At 37.5% G+C, this 16,715-nt stretch overlaps 1 long non-coding RNA gene across 3 annotated transcripts in view; it reads left to right on the top strand.

Annotated features, from left to right (window-relative positions):
* The first annotated feature begins 124 nt into the window (after nucleotides 1–124).
* LOC308059318 overlaps nucleotides 125–16,715 on the top strand; it is a 36,724-nt gene continuing 20,133 nt past the window's right edge. Inside the window, exons 1-4 of one of the 3 annotated variants that reach the window (XR_013926194.1) lie at nucleotides 125–380; nucleotides 12,242–12,414; nucleotides 14,263–14,348; nucleotides 14,664–14,734. This is a non-coding gene — a long non-coding RNA (uncharacterized lncRNA). The remainder of the gene's footprint in view (nucleotides 381–12,241; nucleotides 12,415–14,262; nucleotides 14,349–14,663; nucleotides 14,735–16,715) is intronic. The other 2 variants (XR_013926195.1, XR_013926196.1) reach the window with 2 other exon arrangements.

The following is a 16,715-nucleotide window of genomic DNA, read 5'->3' as shown; positions in this document are numbered from 1 at the left end:
AGCCCGCCCCGCCCCGCCAGGCTGCCGGCAGGCGGCGGAGGCGGAGCCGGGCGGCGGGCGCGAGCGGCAGCGGCGCCTGAGGTACCCTGCCCTCCCGCCTCCCTCCCCCGTGCGGGGCGGTGGGAGGGGACGATCCGCGCCGCGGCCCGCCCGCCTGCGCGAGACCCCGCCGCCGCCCGCCCCGGCTCCCCAGCAAAGGGGGGGCCCGAGCCTGGTGCCCCCGCCCGCCGGCGGGGCGAAGCGCGGTGGCCGGGCCCGGTGCAGCTCGGCGGCGGGCGGCGGCAGCCCTGCCCGCCCTGGGCCTGCGGCCCCCCTGCCCCGTCGGGCCCGGCCGCTAACAGGGGGCCCCGCGCCGCCGCCTCGCAGCCGCGTCCCTCCTGGTAATGCCTTTGCGCGTCTTGCTCGGGCCAGGCAGTCGATGACTAACTTGCAGTTCACTGAACACCTGCTTAAAATCAGCCCCCGGGTGCGGTTTAACCTCGCCCGAGGTTCGGTACCTCGGGTCTCACCTCCCTCCTAGCGCCGAGAGGCTGGTTCTGCCGGTCCCGCCGCTCGCTGCGGCCGAGCGCAGCTCCCTTTAGAGAACCTGTTCTCTGAGGCTGCCCGGCCGCCCTTTTGGGAGGTTTCAGCCTCAGGAGGCTGAGGTGATGCGGGGCTCTGGGTCTCAACGAGCGTTTCTGCACCAGCGGCCCCGCGGTGCGGCCTTGGAACCGTGCGGGCCCCTCTCCCGCCAGCTCCCGCAGGAGCCCCGCAGCCCCGGCGTGTAGGTCGGTGCGGGCTGCGGTGCGGGCCAAACCAGTCCGGTCCCCGGGGCCCGGGGTTCGCATGAGTCAGGAGATTGCACCAAAAATGCCTTCTCTTAGCGCCTGCCTCTGCTTTGCTGACGCCTGACTCTCGGTTGCATTTTTAAAAAGCGTTTAGCATTACATGGTTTACACCGTGAAATAATCTGTTAGTACGATGGCTCCATTGTAGCGTCCATCATCCTTTTGCTGTAGTTATCCCATTGTAGCATCCATCATTCTGTCTTCTTGCTGTAGTTATTCCATTGTAGCATCCATCATCTTATCTTTTTGCTGTAGTTATTCCTTTAATTTGTACAGCAGTGTTCTGAAGTTTTTGAATTGATGTTTGAGGGTATTTTGCTCAACTGGAGCAGTTCTAACTGAAGAAAGATTGTAATTTGTGAAGAGTGCTTTTTTTTTTTTCTTTAAGATTGATCTTGAGTTTGGTTTCATTCATGCTTTCATTGTGGAGAATGTATTTTTTTCTGTGTACTTTGATCAAAAGTGTAAAGTGCTTTTTGGTAAGTTGAGTAGGAGAAGGAACTGATTTGCTCTAAAGCCATTGAGACTGGTGTTTCTACATACACATCAAATGCAGTGTGTGTATTTCATCTCTTTTTCGGTTGCTCTGATTGTTAAAACATTCAATAACGCAGTCCGCTGAATGCTGTTAAGTAGTTTCATTAGGTAGTTGTATGTATGCAAAGATTTTTTTCTCGTGGTGTTTTAGGACTTAGTATTGTGATTTTAGCCAGAGTAATACTTACTCATGGTTAAAATACAGTGTTTGGATATACAAAAATTAATATATGCTCTGTTTATTAATTTCAATAATAAATTTTTAGCTTGTTTTCATTGTAGTTTAATTTTTTACTTTTTCAAGGGATGGCTAGGGTTCATTGTTTTGTTTTTGGCTTCCACCAAGCATAAGCTTTTGTTTCAAGCATATACTGCCTAACAGATGATTATTAGGCGTTTGCTTGTGTGTGTTTGTGCTCCACAATGATTAAGTAGACATTTTTCCTGCTTGTTAGCATGGACTGGCTTTGAAGAAGGTCCAGTATAGATTCCAGTTCTCTGATCCATTGGATTTCATGACTTGAAGCTGTTAAGATTTTTAAAGCGACCTAATGCCTCCATTTTCTTTTTTGTCTTCCCCCACTCCAGCTTTTTTGGTAAGTTAACTTATATTTGGGAACAGGCTTTTTAACAGGGCCTGTAGCAATAGGAGAAGGAGTAATGGTTTTAAACTAAAAGCAGGTAGATACAGGCTAGATGTAAGGCAGAAATATTTTTACATTGAGGCCGGTGAAACACTGAAACAGGTTGCCCAGAGAGGTGGTAGGTGCCCCATCCCTGGAAACGCACAAGGTCAGATTGGATGGGGCTCTGAGCAACCTGATCTCATTGAAGATCTCCCTGCTCATTGCAAAAGGCTTGGACTAGATGACCTTTAAAGGTCCCTTCCAACCCAAACCATTCTATAATATCAGGTATTTTCTATATACTGTGAAGTAGCACAGTATGATTTACTGGTATCTCTCCATTTTCCCACACTGACATTCAAGTTAAAGAAAGGAGAGCTTGGGCCAGAGAAAGAATCCAGGTCTGAGTTTTTCCATGTGCTTTAGAAAGAGAGTTTGCATGTTGGCAAAGGAAAAAACCTGAAATTTTTCATCTTGCAGTAAAATAGAACTTTGTTTGGCCTGAACAAAACAGTCCTAAAGTAATAATTACTACATGATGCAAACTCCAGAGTCACCAGGAATTGGTTTGGGTGTTCCAGATGTGGACTGGTAATGACTTTGGGATGTAGTTAGACTGTTACTTGCTCAAACGTTGTTTTCTCCAGCATGTTGTGTCAGTGTGACTATATTTAGATTTAACTAACAATGTATGAGCACACGGCTTTTTTCTGGTTTTACTGACTTCCATCTTTACCTTTTTAAACTGTTTTTTCCTAACATAGGAGGAGTAGAGGGTTTTCTGATACAATTTTTGAAGCTGCTTTGGTTCAGGCAAATGAACATATGTATCTGATTTAACTTTCTGAATCAGGGTATCCTTTTGTTGCCCTCTATTTTCAAGCATAATTTGCCAACTTTGAGATTACATTGGCAGTAAAGACTTTAAAACAATTTAAGTATGAATTCATTGTAATTTATTATATTTTTAAAAGGTGTATCTGAAACGGGCACTTTCCATGACTGAGTTCTATTGGCATGTACATCGCGCATGTAGTATAATAGGAAAAAACCACTCTTCTTTTTCTGTTAGTATGTTCAGATATGGAGGAGAAAACATAATCATATAGAGGCTCCCCCCAGCCCCCAAGGTGAACTCTAAAATGAGTGTTGTTTAAGGCATCATACACATGTTGTTTTCAGACGGTAACGTATCTGTACCAGGAATCGTTATCTGGAAAATGATTACGAGTGTTGGAGAAAAAATGTTCAGAGAATATATTTAGAAGATTGTACTCAGGCTGACAACATATGCTATTCATGCGTGTCTTCTAAAAATATTTTCCCATGCAAATTACACACCCGTTGGCTGCTTACTTCTAACCAGATTGTCGCTGCATGATGGTCCCTGAGAAACTGAATACGGAGTGGGAGGTACCAAATGAAAACTCTTGCTCTGAAGGTTTTGTTTCTCAGGTTTTATGTTTGCTTGGCTTTCCTTCTGCTTTTTCCAAAAATTAACAAAAGAACTTTAAAATTTAAATTTACAAAGTGCCATTTTGGAAATGTGAAAAGTAACTAATTAATTATATCTATACTTTTTTTTTCTCTAATAACGCATTTGAGCATTAAACAATGTTCTGTTAAATATACCACAAGAAAGCTTATTAACGATAATCTCAATTTTGATAATTTTTGTGTGTATGAAGGCAAGATTACGGTGATGGTAAACTTTTTTGCTCTCCATAACTATTTCTAAGTCCACAAACTACTAACATTACTGATTTTGATGTATACATGTAGTATCCTTTGGTTTTTGCATTTTTGCAAAGACGGAGATATCTGTTTTTGAGACAAGTTATAAAATCGGTAGCTAAAACATGAGGCCAGGTTCTTTTTTGTCAACCACTACTGGTTTAAACCCTTTTTTCTGGAGTAACGCCTCTTATATTTTTATGACATTTCCCGCCCCCTATTTTTTTGAAAATAAGTGCTACATTGTTTCTCTGTTATGGGGTCTGTATCATTGCCAGAACAGGAGAAATCTATTCACTGCTCTGAGTTAGACACTTTTTTGAATTTTTTTTTTATTAGTTCTTAGAAGTGGCTCTTATCTTGCCATACTTAACAGGAGCAAAGAGATTGCTACATTGTAGCAAAGAGAAAAATGGAACACTTTAGGCCTGATGCAGTGTTCTCAAAAATCATTGCAAAAATTTCCATTTGAGAATTGTAGCTGGCCCTCAAAATAATTTTTCTTCATTTTCATTCTGTTCTTTCCGTTATTTTATCTCCCTGTCCTACAGCCCATAGGCTTCTGACTCCATTCCAGTAGGGAACGATAGCCAAAACTTAATAGCTTTTGTGTTTTCAGAAATGAATTATTTTCAGGAATATTTCTAGTCGGAAAGTATCAATGTGAAATGTTGCTTCAGAAACCCATGTAAAGATGGGTGATGTTTGGTATGATCATGGTCACTGTTTTGTGCACTTGTGTCCTTAGGATTCTTCCAATAGTTTGGTTATATTCCTGTGGCATCACGGTGTTGCATTGCTATGCTTAGTGCAAGTCAGCGTAAATAGAAAATACATTTTAATGTTGATAGAAGAAATTGAATGGGACCCAGCATGATGTAATATAAGAACAGTCAAACAAAATTCACGTCTCTAAGGGCAAAGATCTTGGCTAGCTTGATTAGGATGGTAAGGACTTTAAAAACTGATGTGAAAGTTTGGAGATGCATTGGTTGAAAGACATACAAAATAAAAAGGTTTACAGCAAGCCAAGTGTTTTGAAATTAAGTGAACAAATCACAGACAGTATTTTATGCCCAGTGATATGGTTTCTGGTCTCATACTGGTTTTTCTTTAATTGATATTGTTCTTTAAAGGCATGTTATATTTGACTCTCCTTTTTGTTTGGCCTTTATACTGGCTTTCTGTTCTTCTGCATGAAAGTCTGAGATTTCTAAGGTTGCGGGTGTTTTTCTTTGTTGTGATTATAGTTTTAAGTGATTGACTTATGACAGAATTCAAAGACATTTTATCAGTAAGGTGATTCATTAGTTTTGAGAATGGTGATGTTCAGCAAGAGCAAGCTTGAAGACAGTGCTTTACAGGACTTGGGAAAATTGGGATGATGTAAAATGTGCTGTTTCTCTTCTGCGTGTATTTATAATTTGGAATTGATTTCCCTTTTATATCTACACAAGTATGCAATATTTGATGTAACACATGGCTCTTTAAAAAAGGATCTAATGGTTTCATTCTGTTTTCAAAGTAACTTTGAAGGCTGGCTGTTTTGTTTTCTTGAAAGTAAGTGGTAATCAAACATATTAAAGTCAAACCCTTGTGACTCTCGGAGAAAGTTTCTAAATACCTTGCCTACCAAACTAGGTTCAGATGTTAGTAGAACAAAGAATATTAAGTAACGCACTTGCTGTCTGAGAAATTAACCAGTTCTTGTTATTGTCTATGACATGCTTCAGGATGTTTTTCTTGTATTCCAGTTTCTGGTACTTTCAAAAGGAAGGAATCTCTTTAAGTAAACTGATTCTTTGTTGGTAAAATGGCAATTCATACTGAGAAAGAAGAAGGAGCAATGACATATTTCATGAAAAATTTAAAAAGTGACAAATTATCCATTCTTACTTGTCTAGTTAAACATATTACTACCCATCCATCAGAAACATTTCCCTCCAGTACTTAAGACAGTTGAGCTAAACTTTATCGCTGTTATGTTGTGGTCCTTTTCTTATTTAGTCTTGGATTTTTTTTTGCTTTCTATTATCACATTCAAGGGATTGTGTAAGGATGCTAGTACTGTTGTAGCCATTGACACTATGCATGAGCTGAGGCTCCTGTTGCTGGCATCTCTCTCTAATGAGTGCTGTGTAAATGCGAAGAACGACTAACGCTTATTCTGAGGAGTTTAAAAATACCTGTCCCATCTCCTCTTTCTTCAATAGCCAACATATGGCATACTTCCCTTTTTTTTTTACAGAATCGCATGGGTCTAGATAGTTTGCTAAATTTGGTGGTACCAATTCTGTGTAAACTTAAAGCATTTGCAAAATTTTCCTGTTATTGAATTATCCTTTGGTGTTTTGTGGTTTTGGTTGGTTGTTTTTTTTTTTAATGTCTGAAAAGATAGTATCAGGCATGGTGTTAATGTGTATTTGTGCAACAGCTAGTAAACTTGATGGTATGAATTAATTCCTTAGCAAAGGTTAATCAAAGAAAATTATTTGACTTTATGAACTATATGACATAGATATTTTTATATGTCAGTTTTTATTTTGTGGTGGTGCTGGAAGGCCACATCATGATTGAGTTTTGTTATGCTGGTTACTGTAAAAATGCATGTGGTTCTTCACTCTTAAAAAGCAAACATTTTGGGCCTGAAGACCATTATCCTTCTGCAAATAAATAAATAAATAAATGTTTAAAAAAAAAATCCCCCAAACTGTTTGTAGAGCATTTTTCCGTAATTCTTAGGTCTTGTGTTGGTGGAGGATGTGGGGAGTGGATGAGGGTGATGATGGTGAGGACAAAGAAACTATTACATTGGTTTTTTCCTGGAGCTTAAAATATCAATAGTTCAACTTCTAGCTGAAACCAAATATTACTACCTTTCTGTTTGCTGCTATAAATGTATTTTCCCTCTCATTCTCGTGTGTTGCATGTGTTGGAGTGTTAAATGCATCTAATTGTATGTCCTTTTCCCTGTCAGTCTCTCAACCTTTCTTTAAAATTAGAGAGAATATATTGCAAAGCTGTGATAATGTTCAGTAATTCTTCTACATAAAGCATAATTTTTACCTTTGCCTTTAGAAGAGAAGGGAATGGCTATAATTGTCCTTTTCAGTCTAATAATGCTTTTTCCAGAAAACACCAGAAATGTTATTAAATAGCCACACTGGTAATTTTCATATAACCTCTGGTGTGTTAATGCAGAAGTTTTTGAGGTGCTGATATGTCATCTGTATACTGATGTCATTCTCTACGTACAATACAGTATAATTGATACTCACAACTCTTTTTGTTGTTGAGTTTGTTTGTTTTCTAGTCAGAGTTACCAGGAAAGTAGTTTTGCACCTTGGCCAAAATTCAAAATCAACTGTCTGCTTTTTATAGGGCAGCAGCACCTAGCAAGGTTTGGGCATATCTGTCCTTGTAAGACATCATGAGAGCATCTTGAAATTTGTTCACTCTTCCCTCAAGCAAGGTGCCAGAACAGTGACTTGTTACTTCATAGTCAGGTATTGAGCTTCCTGTCTCAACTGAAATGCCAAATACTATACTACTACACAAGGTTACCACAAACATGGAAATACAATTAATTTTGTCTCAAGCAAGTATTCTTTAGTAAAATTTCACTTTCTAAAACACAGAAGCAATATAGTTTGGTGTTAAAAGGGAACTTAAATATTCAGTGGACTCAATTACTCAGCTTTATTAATCAGAAAAATATTAAAGTGTCTTGACAAAACTGAAAAATAAAGATGTATAAGGTGGAAATTTTGCTGGTGATGTCAGTTTGGGGATCTGTCTGATCTCATTTTTGGCTTTAGAATTGCTTGCTTGATTCTTGTCTCTTGTTGCCTCTTACCTGTATTGTTCAACCGTGTCACTTTCGTGATCTGTGGTTGATGCATGTGCACCATCATGTGACCTAACTTCTGCCATTTATACAGAGGTGGGAAAGTTTGCTGAGAGGTCCAAATTTAACTATTTGGGGGGATAATTAAGGGTAGAATTCTGGGAGTATCCTGTACTTCAAAAGCTAGTATATCAGGTCAAACAGGGACAAGCCCTCTAGGCAACCAGGCATACCGCATGGCTATTAATGAATGCTTGGGGAAGGCATGTAAATAATGTCTTCAACTATAGAATTTAAAGGGTTTTCAGCATATTTTTTTAAAATACTGGTGTTTAAAGATGTCTTTCAGATAGGCCTAAGACCAAGGTTATCAAAGCAGCTGAAGTTAATTTCTTTCTTTCTATATATCCTGCTGCTGTTTATTTCTTGTTGCTGTTGTTACCACTTAAATAGCATTTTTATGGTTTATAGTAAAGTGTCCACAGTAAACAAAAATGACCATGAAATCCTAACAAATGAACAAAGTGAATAAAAGTATTATGTTCTCTTTCAGTTCTATTAAATAACCTTAATTTTAATTAGAATGTGATGTATTAATATCTGAATTTATTTACTATAGCAGGTAATAAATGTTTACTTAAACTTATTATTTGCAAGATGAGTTTTTCTTCTCTATTTAGGCAGTGCGTCAGAGTTTATGTATTGCCACATAACATAGATAAACTGTTACTGTGTTTCATGCTTCAGAACAGAGGGATGTTACTGGGTATAAGGCAAATTTCTTTTGTAGTTCAGCTTGTGTGGATGGGTAATCGTGGGTTTATAAAGCATTTCAACTTTTTTCTTTTTACGTTTGGATTGTTTCAGTGATTTTTTTTTTTTAAATAATTAGCAATGCTGTAACATATTAAATCACTTCTTCGTGCATGAGAGAAAGGTGTAAACTTCAATACAAATCAAACATGGAGATCCTTATCAGAACAAAATAAAACTGCAGTACTAAAGCAGAGGTTCCCAAAGTTACTCTGCTGATATTCAGTCACTGGCATTGATGATTAAGGGATTGTTAGTGCCAGTGGTGTTAATTTCTCTGGTTTTATAGGTGTATCTCAGAGCAGGACCTCTATCCTGAATTAATCAACTTGTGAAACACCCATGAAACCAGGACCCAGCTGTGCTTCCTGCCTCACTTACTGGTTTATCATCCCCTACTTCGTTCCATCCTGTTCTCATGTATCAAAATCTACTCATGTACAGCAGGCTCACTTTGAAAACTGCTCTCAAAACGGTATCTGCTTAAAAGATGTTTACAGTGAAATGGATGTATGGTACTGATTACAGGTATAGCTGGGAAGTATTATAATGTGCCACACTTAGGAATAACGTATGGCAGGTAACTGGTCCCACAGACTCTTCTGCAAATGAGTAATCCTATCAAAGGCAGTTGAGTGCATTTAATTAAGGATTACATGCGATTAGTGGTCTGCAAGGTTAAGAGTATGACCTGTATCATTAGTAAGTATTCACATATTAATGCTGCTTTGAGCAGAAGGTTGAGCTAGATGACCTCTGAGGTCTGTTCCAACTAGAATGATTTTATGATTATCAAACTTGTATTGTGGAAATAGATATTTCAGTTATAAAAACTGTATTTATTGAATAAACTAAGCTCTAGCAAATCATTGCAATTATTTTGCCTATTGCATCATGTTGTAGCATGGAGTTGCAAATTTGACCCAAGTTTAAGATCTAAACCAGTAAGAGAAATACAGCCATGCTTTTTTGTCTGTTGCATTGGATTCTTTGTAAACAGTTTTATATCAGATTGAAATCCTAATACAGGAATTCCTTCCTAGCATACAGTTGACTCTGTTCCAGTTCTGGAACTAGCCCACAGTAGAGTGCCTAGATATTTGATGCTTTAGGTGCAGTTGAGACATGCGAATGGACTTCAGCTTAGTCTGCCTGATTCAGGTACCGCTAGGACTGAGATTACAGGAACAAAGGCATCGGAGCAGGTTAGCAGTCTAAGAAAGGCTTGAGGCCCTAAAAACTTGCCAAAGTTTTCTCACTGAATGTGGGAGGGCATTTTTATATTTAAAAAAAAAAATCCCTAACCCACCATGACCCCCAAAAAAACCAACACCCCACCCCCCCCCCGTTAGAATATACTGTGTAGATTCTGCATATATGTAATGTCTAGACACAACAGTCTTTATCATTATTTAAGAAATTGTATTTTGATTAACAGTAGTATGATCCTTCTTATTAAGATGTGCAGGGAATTCATATGGATTTCCTTCCTGTGTCTGGAAAAAATTTGTACCTATTGACACCCCTTTAACTGTTCTCATTTATTATTGTTAATCATTTACTTTTAAGCAAGAAAGGTGGTGATGAGGAAGGAAGTCTCAAAATTACTGGCTGTAAAAGGCCACTCACTTTCACATGCATGTGAGCAGAAATGTTTTTATGTAACCTTTTAACCCTACCAAACATGTGAATTAACCACAGTAACAAAGTATAGTTGTTGTCATGTGTTATTGGTAGCAGCAGATTTCACGGAAATACTTTGTATAGTATTTCACAGAAAAATTTTCACAGAAATATTTCATTTGTATGCTTTTATTTAAAAGAAAAGGAGGATGGTAACTTATTAAGTAATGTGTTAAGAGCTTGATGGGTCTCCTGGACTTTTAGGGAGTGTAGAAAGCAACTAACAAGAGGTCCTAGGAAGCAGCAGAGTGATTTCTTCATGCTAATCTTCACTGCAGAGATGTTGTGGACATTTTATTCTTTTCAAATAATGTTGATGGGACATTATCTGATTATGGGATTAGAGAATCAAAAGATTGAATGCTAGAATAAAGTGCTAGGGACCCCAAAGTCATGATGACTTAATTAGAATCATTCGTTATTTGGTTCTAAAGGATGAAGTGGCTGGTCTGCTAAGAAGAATGCATCTTGTTAGGATGAGATGCTGTGCCAGAAGACCTGAATTCATCAAGTGTTGTATGTACTGTACTTTTAAACTGAACACAAAGAGCAGATCTGGAATTTGCAGACCAAAGACGCATGTTTTAATGCCATGTAAGTGGATTTGAATACTAAATGGATAGTCAAGTAGTTCTGTGAACATAAGATCTAACAATACCGAGATAGTTGTATCTTAGTACAAGCGGCAGCTGGGGTACTTACTATGTGTGTTTCTTACATATGTGTGTGTTCTCTAATAACACGGGCATATGATGCAGCCTATACTTACTTTGGGCAGTTTGTGAGCCAGTCTCTATCCGCCTGCCCAGTACCTGGAATTCTGAAATCTCTGAGTTATTATAACTGTAAATGAATTTTGAATCTTCCTCTTTGACAAAACTGTTTCAAATCAGGTAGTGGATTCAAAAGTTAGGATCAGACATGACCTAGGCAGATACATTAAACAGAATTAATCTTTCTGTCTTTAGCAGTCTAAACAACGATCTAAGTTTCTTCTGTTGTTAGGGGAAAAGACACACATGACCACATATATCTTCATATACTTGCGTACTGTGTGTAGTTCCTCCCACCTTCTTAGATTTACAATGTATGGTCTCTGGCAGGAAACTGTCTCTGTAATCCAAACAATTTTGGTGTGGCCCTACAAGCACTCATTTTTGGTGCAATTGTGGCGATGGTGAACTCTGCTGCAGAGATGGAAAAGAAAGTTAAAGCAGTCCAAGAATACCCTGTGGTATTGCCCTGTCAGTGGCAAAGCTGTAATCTACCTTGTAATTTACACTTAGGTGAATAACAGTAGTTTCTAAAGTGCTGACATTTGTAGCTGCACTTAGCTATGTGCTCGTTTCTCATTTTCCCTCCTGCTGTATTAGCACAGCCATTTGTGTCGTTATGCAGTGACTTGGATCAGAAAATTAATCCTGAGTTCAAGACAATTCTATGGCAAGCAGCAATTTTTAACCCAAGTTAGTTCTTCAATATGGTATAGCGAGTGGTTCCACCAGCAGATACATCTGCACAAATGAGGTTGTAGCACAAGGATGAGAACAAGCAGCAGGAGGGTCAGATCTGTTTGAACAGGCATTTTTACCAAAATAGATGTTCATCAAATTATGCCTCTAGAATCTGTCTTAGAAATGATCAGTCTTGTCCTGAAATAAGCACTCACAGTTAAAATACTGTATACATTCTTAAAATGAGAGAAAGTTGTGAGAAACTTGAGGGTAATCTTCTCAGGCTGGATATATTAGCATAAAATGGTAGATGTCATTCAGTATTTGCAGTTACAAAATAATTTACACTGGAATTAATACCTTGAACTACCTGAAGATAATTCTAAATTACAAGTAAATGCTCTGCAAAAAGGCATGTGTCACACTACATGTCCTGGTGGAAACTTCTTTGCAGTGTACCCACTGTAAAAGAAACAGCCCTAAAATTTATTGAAATGCTGCTTCACGGTAACATTAAATGGAAGTCCTTTACCTGGGCATTTCTGCTCAAATGAACTGTCCATCTGGTTAAATTAAGTAATTTGTACTTAATTTATCAGTCAGTGCATGTACATATCCTCCGTGTGTTTTTAAATGCTATTGAAAAATGACAAGTTATTGAAAGCTAAGTATTTTCAGTAAGTTTACACAAAATAAAGCCGCTGTATTTCTTGCTTTCAGTTCAATTTATTCAGATGATCTGTAAATTTTCAATAATGGCAATACATTCATTCTGCCATTTGGAGGAGCCTGTGCCACAGAATAATGATCTGAAGAAAACTCACTTATTTGCAAGGAAGTCTTCATTTGGGAAATAGTAGTGATGCAGTTAAGAGGTGCTTTGTCAGGTTCAGGTAAGTACTTTTTTCTTTGTTGTTATTTAAATTACACTTGGTTTTGGTAGGCTGGCATTTCATTTAAATTAACAGACATGCAGCGTTATGTCAGAACGTGGCAGCCTTTGTGTTGGTCATTTGACATGGAAAGTATCTTGAAATGAAAAGGCGCATGCAGTAGCACGCATGCTTAGGAGATGTGTGGAGGGAAGTTGTCTGGAAAATTATTTTAGCACAATTTATTATCTCTGGAGTACTTGTTGAGGATGGAGATTATGATGTTCGTAATGACACAACTCTCTTTTGCTATGAGTTCTTTCTCAGAGTTTCTTATGTATTTATTTTCTGAATTCAGTCTTTTGCTAAGCCAGAGTTGTTTTGGATGCAAGTGTTCATTATTAAGTCTCAAATCATTCAGGGGAAATAACAAGAAAGTAACGGTCAGGTATTCACAACTTGGAATACCTTCAAATTTTCTATTTTAAAAAAATCAGCTTTTGAATCTTCTGCCAGTCAGAATTTTTTTCTAAAATGGATCCTTAAATCTTGCCATGGTAACACTGGATCAGGATTTAATTTTAGGTGAATGGTTACTGTATGTTGTATTTATTTTTTTCTAGACATTCAATTATTTTTATAACATAATAATGACTTCACAGCAGAAGTTGGTTCATAGTCATATTCTGCATGGGAACTGTATGCAGTATACATTCAATAAGAAGTGTTTGCAGTAGAATAATAATAAAATTATGAATATTTAAATAGTACTTGAATTTCATTTCCCATGTTCTTATTGCAAACTGTGTGTGTGTGGTGTCTCTCACTGGCTATGAGCTTGGTGTTCTAACCAGCGGTCAAACAAGTGATTAATTTGAAAAAAAACACAACTCCAACCAAACTGCTTCTTATCAGAAAGGCAGAGTACAGTTTGTCAGCCTTTTCAGTGGTGCACAGAAATCTAGAACTTTTTTTATGATACCTATCTACTTTTTTGCTAAATTACTGGATCACTTGTATAAAATATATCTTTATAGATGCACATATGATCTGAGGAGCCTTAACATTACCATTTGTCTTGCTAAAAATCCTACAGAATGAGAAGTACTAGATTTTTCAAATTGAATACTGTCATATCTTTTGGGCTCAGAAACTGAGGCTTCTGTTTTGCATGGTTTTGTGCACATGCTTAGCTACTTATCAACGCCGTCCTGGTACAGTGCTGATGCCTAAGAACTTCAGTGACATAGAAAGAACAGTACTTTTTTACTGTAAGCCTTTATTTTGTCCTCTTACACTCAGACAAAACATGAAGATACTGTTTTAAATAAATGCTTTATAAATGTAATGGATAATTAAAAATCAGAAACTAGTCAAGTAAAGCTTTTTGAACTGTTAGGGAACTCCAAACAGGGAAAGCACTAGTGAAAAGGAGGCTGTTGCTTCAGTGAAGTTTTAAAAGTTGAAATGCATTTCAATGAAATCATCACAATAGATAATGCATTCTGGAGACACTTCGTAAATTTTCTAGTATTAATTTGCAAAATGAATACTATAAATAGTGTCCACCAGATAACAATTTTAAAATGCTTTTTTATAAATGCTACAGAATAATAAAAACTGAGGGCTTTGATGCATCTAACTTTGTTCTTTAAGGACATTAAAAATAATATTTTTTAAGCTTATTCCTGTTGGTGTTGGATTCTGGCTGTACATGAAGTCAAACCTTATTGAACACAGTTCCATAGAAGCCAAAGTAGGACAAGAGTAAAACACAAAACAAGTTTAGTATTATTCAATAATAGTGCTTATGATGTGTATAATATGGACATTGAGAACAGTGAGTGTATTTTTTTCTGAATCTTTCAGCAGAAGTATTACTGTTCCTAGAACAACCTCCTGTACATAGACAAAACTGGATTTTCCTCAGTGTCCTATATCTGAAGAGTAAGAAGGTAAGGTACTTGTGATTATATTATTTCAGCAAGCAGTTGAAAGTAATTTCAATTACTTTTAATGCACACGAATATACAAAAATACTTGATTTGTCATGCATCAAGAAGTCTCAAATGGTTTATATCAGTTTCTGGGTTTTTTTCCCATTTTAACCCACGGGTGGAATTTCTGAAAATATTCAGCTCTGCTTTTTAAATGTGTTTTCTGTGAAATCAGTGAGGTGACCTGAGTGGGAATAAAGGTTGGTGTATCTTTAGTGAGACAAAGTTAAGTCATCACCAAGTGATTTTAAAATCCCATCCCTGAAATACTAGGTCTCTGACATTCAGTAGGATGAGAATCTCTGAACAGGCTGACTACTGGGGACTCAGAAGCTGCAGTTCAGGTGAGTAACTTCTTTGGAGGAGGAACTTAAAGGTTTCTTCTTTATAAATTATGATAATTAAGTAGCAAAGGGTGCAACTTAAACTATAAATATTTTCCACTTAACATTTACATTTAAAATAGATTTGTGAGAGGATTTGTTAGTTACCATTTGAGCATTATATAGTTACCTAACATTTCAGCAGTACTGTTTCTGAAGAGGACTTCTTTACCAACACAAAACATGAATGTCTAGTTCTATTCCCAGCCACATTTTTATCTTGTTTTCCAACATGTAGCTATGAGTGTGTAGCTAGTTCAGCTACCGCAATTTCTATTTTGCAAAGACAGAGATGTCTTTTGGTAATGCATGCATAATTTAGAACTAACAGTTTCTATATTGGAGTAAGTGTTGGGGGCTCTGTTCAGATCACAGGATTAACTTGGTTTGTCTCCTGCTCCAGCTGATCCCCGCTTTCTCCAAGGAAAGGGTAGTTTAGTTGTTTGTGTTGTGACAGTTCAATGTAGTTTGTAACCTTGAGCCTTAAAGTCACTCAGAACTTGTGCTATTCTACTTTACGGCTGCTCTTTGAAAGTATAGTGGTGCAGCAGGTACTCCTGCCTCAGTAGTGGAGACAGGGAACTTGGAGAGGAATAAGGTGTGCAATAGGAACAGGAACTGCTATGGCCATCTCCAGTAATCTGTCCTAGTTTATCACTCAGGGTCCTCTTTCGTTCTCTGTTTTGGTGGGGGGTGGGAGGAAAAGGTGGAAAATAGTTCTGTAATTGGTAGAAAAAGAGCAAGAATTTTTCCTGTTTAAAAAAAAAAACAAAAACTTTTTCCTCTGCATGATAGGGTTTCAAAGAGAAAACATTAAAGCTTTGCAGATTTTTTTAAGACTTACCCAGCTTCAATTATAGACTGACTTCTTTGCCTTCTCCAAAAACAGAAAAGATACTGTAAAAGATCAGTATTTTGAGATCAAGATCAAGAATAAAAATGGAGAGTATTTTAAGAGAAATAACAAATCAAAGAAATACATGTATTACCTTTTAAGAATATTTAAAATTTTATTTAAATAACAAATCAAATAGAAATAACAAATCAAAGAGAGAAATTTTAAGAGAAATAACAAATCAAAGAAATACATGTATTACCTTTTAAGAATATTTAACTTCAAAGAACCATTAACATCGATGAGATATTTAAGGTATTCTATGTTTGGTTCTATAAACAATATAGACTGTGAGAGAATCAGGTGCATCTGAAGTGGATCATCTGGTTTAAGAAAGTAAGCAACTATTCCTGCCAAGCAATTGGTTAAACTAAACTATTAAAATGCAAGTGTTTTCATAGTAGCTCTCAATTTAAGTAAGTGGAAGAAATATTACATGCTTGTAGTAAGTTGCACTTTTCTTCGGGGGTGACGAAAAATACAGTAATTTTTTTTTTCTCCCTTCACCCCCCATCTCAACAATTCAGTAATCCCTGTAATTCTTGTCATGGGTATACTAAACAACTGGGGGCAAATTTCTGCCCCTCTTGAATTTATAAAGTTACATAAAATCTAAGCAACGGTTACAAGAGTTCTTGATAATTAAAAAAAATTAAATCAGGAGACAGCACATTAAATCTTAGAGAAGTGACATATTTTAAGAGACAGTTTGTACCACAGTAGGTAGGTATGTGCCCTTAGCACTGTAAATTAGAAGCATGGTACCCGAGTAGTATGTAATCTGTGCACCTGCCAGTTTTTGTGCTTAATGCATTAATGTATTAGTGTTATGGAATACCTTTGTTCCATTCCTCTTTAGAACACAATTAGCTTCCTCTCCCATGTCTGAGAGACATATCTTGCCTTGTTCTTGGAGCTTGTAATCCAGGAATGTCTGAGAGAGGGCTCGTTGGCTGAGAGCTGATGTATAGCTTACCTTATGACTTAACAACCATAACAGGACTGCATACCACCACAGCACACTATGGAGGTTTTGGTTCCCAGCAT

The sequence above is a fragment of the Falco punctatus genome (assembly GCF_963210335.1).
Source record: "Falco punctatus genome assembly, chromosome: 2".
Taxonomy (NCBI): domain Eukaryota; kingdom Metazoa; phylum Chordata; class Aves; order Falconiformes; family Falconidae; genus Falco; species Falco punctatus.
Note: the sequence above shows the minus strand (reverse complement) of the source record. Positions and strands in the feature narration are given on the sequence as shown.